Source organism: Callorhinchus milii, unplaced genomic scaffold (assembly GCF_018977255.1).
Source record: "Callorhinchus milii isolate IMCB2004 unplaced genomic scaffold, IMCB_Cmil_1.0 Scaffold75, whole genome shotgun sequence".
Classification (NCBI taxonomy): Eukaryota; Metazoa; Chordata; class Chondrichthyes; order Chimaeriformes; family Callorhinchidae; genus Callorhinchus; species Callorhinchus milii.
The window spans coordinates 1-9666 of NW_024704816.1; positions in this window are offsets into that span (position 1 = coordinate 1).

Genomic DNA, 9666 nt, shown 5'->3' on the forward strand with positions numbered 1-9666 from the left:
GTGGGTGGTGTGTGTGGGGGATGCGCTTCAACCGCGGTGGCTGAATGCCCCTCGCCGCGGCCATACCATCTTAAGGCCGGTCGCAGCGCCGCGGTGCAAAGTAGTGTCGGGGGAGGTCGTCCAATTCCCTGATCGCCGGAAACCGTGAGAGTTAATCCCGATAAGGGTTTCTCGGATAAAAACTGGTCGATCAGGTGACCTTCCCTTCCAGCTCTATGGGGGGGGGGGGGGGGAATGCGTGCGGGTGTGTTCATGTGAGGTGAGGTGAGGGGGACGAGGGGTTGGCTCCGTTGCTTGGTGGTGGCGAGGTCGGGGGTGGGGCGCCTGCCGAACGGCTTCGTGGCGGCGGCATCATAAGTCCACCAAACTAAAGACAAAGATTCCCTGTATAGCCTTACAAGACTGTTGGGGCAAATGCTGTTAGCGAGCATCTATGAAAGCCGGCACGGCACACGAGGAGGTGGGTGGGCCAGCACCACGCTTGGCCGCCTTTGTCTCCCCAGCAGCAATTTTTACACACCACATCAGGTACTCATTTGAGGCTGAGTTGCCGTAGGGGAGCCCAGGACCAGTTCAGATAATCGTCACTGGTGTTGGTCTTAGCGGGAATCAAACTCGGGTCGCCGGGTATGTAGTGCGGAGAGTTAACCGCTACACTAACGCTCCCTTTATCTTACTGCACAGACAGAGAGACATGCACGTCGTAAGTGGGATCGCAGGCAAGAGGAAGAATTTTTTTTATTAACGAGAAATGAGAACAGGTAGCACGGTACAGGAAGTGGACTTTATTTGTCATATAGGCTTTGAGTAGAGAAACCGGCACAGATGTAAATATAGCAGAGGAGAAGAATTTCTCAACCCAGCACTTGAATTGGGAAACGGAGTGAATGTAGTGGACAGCTTGAGCCAGTTCATATGAATGTATTGGCGGTATACCAGTGGTGCATTGCAAAAAAACAGACATTTTAATGCAAAAAAATATTTTCCCACGATTCGCAAACCCCGTTCAAAAAATCTTGCGGACGTGGCGGTGATGCGTCAAAATCAGTTCTCGTGATGTTGAATCAATTGGAAGACGAATGTTATGAGCGGCTGAACACGAAGCTTCACAGTCTGTTGTTGAATAGCACCCAGCCTTGAGGACGATTGGCTCCATATGCCAAAAGATGGTGAAATGGACACGTGATGTGTCACCCAGAACCTTCTAGTAGGATCTAGAAGAGGGCGTGGCCGAGGGCGGAGCCAGGCCACGCTCAGGGGCATAAAAGGGAGGTCCCGGGAGCCGATCGAGGCTGTCTTCTGGAATCAACCCGTCGTGCGACATCTCTTTGGTCTTCGATCCTCAGTCTTCAGTCCTCGGTTTTTACACTCGGTATCGTGGGTCAGACCGTGTGTTACTGACTGACCCGGTTATGTAGTTACCCCGTTGTGGTCTAGTTAACCAGTTTACATTTCTGTAGTTACCCTGTTGGGGTCGAGAAATAAACGTATTGCCTCCAAGTTCAATTGTATGCCTCCGTGGAACCCCCTACACTTGTATCGGTCACCAGTTACCATTAAATAACGCTTATGCTTTTTTTGGAGGCTACTTTTTCTTAATTTCTCCATTCTCTTGTCCATCACTCTCATCTTGAAACAGGATTTCTCCACAACTCTGGCTGTCGCCTGATAAGGCTGGTTGTAATTACCGGCGAAACGTTGTACATGTTATGGGTTACTCTCCAACACACGAGTGTGCCGAACTAGTAACGAATTGGCATGTTTTGTTTTGGGTATAAACCTTACTAATTGGTTGTTGGGTGGTAATGGGTTGAACGACATTCATATTTACGGGATCTAACCCGAAAAACCTCTTATGGATATTGGTTGTGAAAGCCTACGACATGTTAAACTCTCATCTCTCTCTCGCTCCCTGCATCACAGCTCGTTTGTGCCGGTCACTTGCAAGTTGATGATGATCCAACCACAGGACTCGTGGGATTCCCCCATCCAGCGAAGACAATGTACTGCACTAAACTGTATCCACCGTGAGTACGGTGACACCACGGTTAGTTGTGGTTTATCTACACCGCACGATTGTGGAACTGAGAGCTCGCCACTGTCGGTTGTGACAAGGCACAGGCCATGAGTGACAATGCCCGGAGGAGCAACGACAGCAACAGTGATTCACTCGGCTACCCCAGAAGAACATCGACCACTGACTTCTCACACCTCACCATAGAACTGTGATCAACTGTTTGAACCATTGTGCGCAAGTTGTGTACCCTGGTTCTTCGGGAATGACTTATTAAAATCATCCTTTGCACTCAAATGATACAAAAAAACGAATGTATTTTTCTTCTGACAATCTACGATTTTATTACGAAATCAACGTTACAAAAACGCGCGTACGCCACCGCTTACAATTCGAGAGAATAAAAAAGAAACCACAGAAGTGTCTCGCGAAAACGCGTCGCACGTGTCTTTCACGCGACTGCACGAATCAAAATGGCCCACGAGCAAGGGAAGGTTGTTTTTTGGTACCACTTGGAGTGGAATCTTGCAACCAGCGTGCACCATGGACAATGTCGACCATGGGAAGTGTCCAACGTGGGCCTTGACGCCATGGCCAGAAGGCTTAACGTACACGTGTCTGTTTCATACACACACACTTCCCGTTCACTCATATTCCGTATGTGTTTGATGTAAAAAAAAATCTCCCAAAGTGAGAATTCGTGAACAATCTTTTTCAGAAAAAAAAATCCACCATGGTAATTTTGCTGTCAGAAACATTTGTGATCTAGAGTAGAAATGCTTCAAGAAAATCATTATTTGCGTTTACCACCCTGGGTGGCATCAATGAGAAATATTTAGGCCACTGGCTCAAGCATACAGACCATCAAATTCTTGAGGACCCAGGTTGAGGGATTTGTAAGACGTGTGTGCGAGAGCCATGGGTATGGAGGCCAGATGCAATTTCAACAGCAGCACTGTCAATGTATGGAATTTGTCACCAAATGTTAATACGTACTGGAAGAAATTGCATGTTAAAAAAATTCTCAGTTTATTTTAAGCCAGATTCCCATCACCTATCCAAGGCAGCATTGCCAGAGTTGGTTAATGAATTTTGGACCTCCAGTATAATTAATAAATCCCAATTGTTTTGGTGACAAATACCAAATCTTTGCAATGAATAATAAAAACCACGAGATGTAGATTACAAGACCTGTATGTTTGCACCTGGAGAAACAAAGCAACCGAGTTTGCCAAAATAATTCCAACAAAACATCTCATGATGACAATGAAACACAATTCAAAAGCCAGTGACTTCCTGCTCAAATGAGCATCGACGCATCAGTGGCTTAACGCTCGTTCTTTGATTTACAGCCAAGCCAGTGACCGAAATGCCACATTACTATGGCGGGGGGGGGGGGGGGTGATTGTATTCATAAGATAAACCAGTTTTGACTGCCTCCGTAAAGTCGTATTGGTTTTATTGATCCCGGAGGGATGATGGACCAAGTCAACCCCGAAATAGGAATTGAGCTCAAAACCTTCCAATTGCGAGCCGATTGCTCTGCCGCAGGGCCACCCGTCCGGTGAGACAAACGGATGAACTGTGGCAAACAGAAACATCTGCGTGAGGCTTTCAGAATACGTAAGGTTTTTGGAGAAACCTGTCTGGTAAAGCGGGTTTATTTAAATCTTAAACCTTCAGGCACTGCATCTGCAACAGTGGCTTTGGAAGCACAGCCATAACATATTTGATCACCAACAACAATACTTACATTGTGACTGAAAAGCAGCACTATATATAGTAATTAAACAATATCGTCTCTCTGTGTGGAAGGCAGAACGTTGAGACTTACAGCATTGCATAAAGAATGATATTGCTTAGTAATGCCTTGCTTGGATCTCAGAAAACCTCATTGAGCCTCGGACACTGCTTTTCACGAGGGTCCTGCTTGCTACACGAGAACGTTTGGCCAATTTCAAAACCAATAGGTTTTGTAAAACGCCAAAGTTTCATATCTTAACAAGCAAAGAGGTAGGGATCCTGTCTATGGCTAAAAGACTGCATCATCATCAGCATCAGCGGCCCCTGCTGGATAAATGCCTCACCAAGTCACCACCACCACTACTCACGATTCTGGAATGAAAGTCAACCTAGCATCTGAACATGAGTTAATTTCATTGCTCCAGCTCCTTAGTGGCCGTGCTCTCGGAGGCATTCTATTCCTTAGCTAAAAGGAGTCAATGTTAAAGTTCTAAAATAGCATCCCATTCATGAATTCATTCAGCCCATCATCTCTGCATGACTGATAAAATAAGTACCACTTTGGGCTTTATCAAGTGGTACTAATTTTGTTGATTAGTATGGTTGGTTACATACGGTGCAAAAGAAGTTCAATATATAAAAGACGTGTTGGCTGTTCCATAAAAATATGGAATTACCACCCCTGGGAATGGCTGTCACCCTATGCTCGTTATATAGAGTTTCAAAATTAAAAACACAGTTTGCTATTAATAGCAGAAAAAGTAACAAAACCACTCCGACTGAGTTTGATTTTTGTATAAAAAGTGCCAATAATGCAAATATCTTGCAGTAAAAATATAATAACGATGATACAGCGCTAGAAGAGGTGAACAATGGCTTCCCATCGGTGATGAGAAACACTATGAACGCGAACAGCGAGACAAAACAAAACTATGCATGGGAAATTAAAGTGACTTTACTTATACTTCCCATCCGCAATTTACGATTCATCGGAAAGGTAAATTAGGTATATAATTAAATGTATACCTAGGGTGTGCACATACACATCAGCAACATCTCACCAATGTAACATCTACAGCATCTCTTTGGAACAAAAACTTTCAGTGTTCTGTACAAATTTCTACAACAGTCCATGGACTGAAAAAAATGGCGGCCATTATTGCGTAGAACGCGTGCAACCAGCCAATCACGTGCCAGCATGTCGTCACGTGAGGTCTGACGACGAATCACAACGCGAGGCTGTGCAGCGCCAAGCTATAAGACTTCTGATATTACATCTGGAGCAAGGCTGGAAAACCTATTCCTTATCCAGGGCCAAATAGGACTTTCAAATAGCTTTGGCGGGCAACCACACACGTTGATCACTTATGTCACCGCAGGAGGACCTTGCAGTGACAAACGTGGCTCGAGTGCGGTGAAATTAAAAGTAGTGTGCTGTTATAAGCTCAAAATATTGCCCTCTAGTACCCGACTAGTGTGATTAAGATGCTTGCAGCAAAGGATAAATAATGCCGTTGCAAATTGGCAGGCCTTACGGTGGCGGGCCACGTGAAATGAAGTCACGGGCCACATTCAGACCGCAAGCTGTCGATTCGGCACTCCTGCATGACCAACCTCTTGACCCACGGCCAACTAACTTTACGTTGCCAGAGCCGTTTAAATTTGATTCAGAATCCTCTCCCTGCCCCCCCGCCCCCCACTGCACCGTAACTAACTTGCGGTGGGACCAGAGGTTAGCGCACCGCGCTATGAACCCTGCCAGCATAACATCCATTCCCGGCTAGCGATCAACATCATAGTGACGAGTAACATTTGACCAATTATGCTCCACTGCCCACTCCCCATAACCCCGGCATCTGCCATCCCCACCTGCGCTTACCAGCATGGTAAAGCGTGATCAGATATCTTTCTCCCGATGAAAATACAGCCTTGAAAGAAAGTCCTCGGTCGCCTGATTTCAGCAATCATGACAGTGGCAGTGTAGATGTGGGTAGGCCCGTTTCCAGCAGCAGACTGACAAAGGGCCGCAACTTTGTACGAATCATTTCATGGTTTTATTCAGAGGCTGAAGGCACAGTCTGTCGATCATGTCTTTCATTTGTGGTATTCAGTTGTTCCCCAGTCGAGACCAGCAGTGAGCTTTGCCCCTATCTCTCATATAGACATATTGCAGTCATCTCTACAGGAACGCAGTTGCCTGTAGACATGGTTTATGATAGACTTGAGCTATGCACTTTTAAATGAAGATTGAAAACTAATGTCTTTAAAACTGCTTTTTTGTGCCTAGTTTGTTGACCATTCCCCCGCACCTCCGATTAGCAGTTGGCTACATACGCGGCGAAAGAAGTTCAACATACATACAGTACATACTGCCCATAGATTAACACGACACAGACTGAAACCATCAACTCGCTACACTTGAGAAGCCCGTTTAATCACAGGCGGACGAAACCCGCATTAGAAATCTGGCTCTCAGTGATGCCGCCTCCACACTCTGACCTCTGACGAGCCACCCAGTGACCTCTTCGTTTGGGCGACAGCTCACCCGGGTCTCAATGGAGCCGCCACTGGCAAGGTAAGCAGCCACCCTTCAATGACATAGAGTCCACCTTGAACAGGGGACCCCGAAACACCATGGAAGGATATCTCTGGAAATGAGTGGCTCAAACCCCCCACAATTCCATCTCAATAACAGCAACGTCAAAGTGTCCCTTTATGTGTCCCTTCACGGCAACACCATGCAACCCGACCCCACTCCGACCTGTCTGTGCAGCAGTGATGCTGGACAGCATGCCAAGCCTTCCCGACCACCTGAAGAAGGAAGCCAGATAATGGCAATTACAAGTTGTGGAGCATTAGCCATCGGTGGTCCAGACATCGGCGATGGTCCTCGAGTACTCCCGGAGCCGAGTTATGTGCAGCACCGGTGTGAACCAGGAGTAGTCACAAGCAGCTTGTGAAATGGTAGTTGTTGCTCTGCATCTATAGGAGCTATACAAAAGAAGACTTGTTGTCCCAACTGAGCACTGCGATGCAGTGCCTCACTGGAACACCATCAAGTCGACCCCGACACCCTGGCTGCCCGTGTTGACGCACACTGCTCCTCACAGCACCCATTCGCCACGACGCTGCAACGGTCCGGGAAGCCGAGCGAATCGTGGGAAAAAGTGAGTCTCCCCATCCACCGGCACCACCGCGCTTGACGTCATGGCGAGCGCTTTTGGACCCAAGCGATTATCTTTCAACGATGCAACTTCAACCCCTGACGATTCTTGGAATCGCAAACTCCTCGTGAAATACCCGACGCAAAATATATCTGGCTTCGATCTTCCATACATCTTATGGGCATAACGCTAAACCACATCCTCACAAACCATGGCAGCAGCCGATACGGATGCTTGATGCACAAATGGAAAAGTAAACACTCTCCGATGTGCGACTGCATTCACCCAGAACAAACAATGGAACATACGACTCAATGCCTGATTCACAAATATGAAGATGTCATCACAGCGATAAACCACTCCGCCTCTCCTGATGCAATGATTTGGCTCAACCACCTCAATGTAAAGTTACAGCTCTAGATCAACCAAAAATATTTTTATTTTAACCAGGTAAAGCCCACTGAGCTATATAGGTCTTGTTCAGAAGTGACCTGGCCACAAATTATCGCTCAAAGATGTAGAAATGTATAGCAGCCAAATACTCTTAAACGCACGTTTATAAATGTGGAGGGAAAACCGGAGGATCTGGAGAAAAATCCACGTGACCACGGGGAGAACATGAAAACTCAACATATACCGGCGTCAGGGTCGGGATCGAATCCACGAACTCCTGGAAACCAGGCAAGGAAGTTAACATGTCGCTCCTGCGGCACCAACATCAGCCGTACGAAGAGAATGAAAATCTCTTCATCATCAAATCAAAGCATGACCAACATTTGGTATTCGCGGTAGTCTTACAGTGCACGACTATCACACAGTCGCTGTCATTCACAGACAGGTATAGTCTGCCATAGTGCCCCAGTTGGGGGTCATGTTGATATGCATTTACATCAAATTGAGTCATTTGTGGCGTCAATTTGTTAATTTTGGCAAATGTGTACTACGACGCCAGCACACATGACCTACTCTTTATCAAATAGCATCACAGGAACTTTAGCGTCCGCTGTCAGGCAGGCAGCGTGTATCAATCGTGAATACTCCCCAGCAGTATTAACCAGGGCAATAGCTGGTTCTCGAACTGCGAACTTCTGCAAAAAGCAGCAAAAGCTATACCACTCAGGCCAGTCAACCTACATTGCTTGAAACGGGCACTCACCGCATTGTTCCCGTTGCGAGGCAGCGTTAAATGATTGCTCGTAAGGCGATAAAAAGTCTACGCAAGTTACAGCAGTGAAATAACTTGAGCAGCTGATATGAATTCTACTTGTTAATATGAATTATAAATGTGAGGAGATGAACGACTGTGGACGGTCCCAGACCAGCCATCTCCAAGAAGAATGAGAAGTTTGATGAACAATAATAAACAATAATAATAAATGAGGTGAAGAGCCCCCCCCCCCCTTTTCAGAAGGAGGAAGGAAACAAGACAGCATCAGCGTGGTGACGACGTAGCGATACAGCATCGAACAAAAAGATCGTTTACAAGAGAACGCGTGAGGCGCTGATTGGGGCATGGAGAAGCCCTCGTGTGCCTCATGGAAAAAAAAAAACTCGCTCACCACCTCGCTCACCTGCCCAGTCGCGCACCAATCTTGCCATTTGCTTGCCCATTCTGGGGCCAAATAGGACTTTCAAAAAGCTTTAATGTGGGTAACCACACGTGACCATACGCACACCTCAGCCGCAGCCGTCACCGCAAGAGGCCTCGCGCCTTGTTTGTTTGCTCATGATCCCGCTCTCTCACCAACCCTTCCAGTTTACTGGGCCATCTTCCCTTCAAAGTGCCCACCCAATCACTCGCTCGCCCCGCCAGCCCTTTACTCGCCCAGTTACCAGAGTAATAATCAATTTCAAAAAATTACTTTTAGAAAAATAAATGAACAAAAACGAGTAAACAAGCGTGTAAGGACAGCTGAAATGGCAACTGTGCCAAATTTGTCCTAAACGAGCAGAAACAATAGCATACAACGTTTCGATTGCAACACAAGCAATCATCATCAGGTACAAATGAAAGAGAAAACAAGCCGAGTAAACTCGGAAATACAATGCAATATAACACAGAGAGTCAGCTAACTTAACAGTCAACACCCTACCTGGTTGATTACGTTCTTCCAGAGAGTGCTAAATTTGAGAGAGACAAAACACAGACACGGAGACACATAGACAGACACATAAGCAGAGAGAGATAACACAGAGTCACACAGAGAGAGACACACACCACACATAGGCACACAGAGAAACAACGCCTCTGTGTCGAGGCCTTAAATAAATAGAGGGGGGTAGAGAGAGAGGGGGGTAGAGAGAGAGGGGGGTAGAGAAATCAGCATGCCAATGAGAGATTTGTAGCTTTCGTGACTGCAGGGCATAAGAGCAACAACAGGAGGACACACAGAGAGAGAGAGAAAACACACTTAATCAAATAAACTTAATAAAATTTGGAAATGTAATGCAATGCAACACAGAGTCGGTCAACACACAATTAACGCATAGCCTGGTTGATTACGTTCTTCCAAAGATTGCTAAATTAGAAGTTAAGCGTTACATTTTGAGAGAGAGACAAGACACAGACACAAAGACTGACACACAAGCAGGGAGAGACAACACAGAGACACAGAGAGAGAGAGAGGAACCAAACTGCAGGAAATACTAGAGAGATAACAGAGACATACAGAGACTTTGCTGAAAGAACCAAAGGGTAATTCCTCCAGTCACGAAAGCTCCACATCAAGTTTGAACCACCTCTAT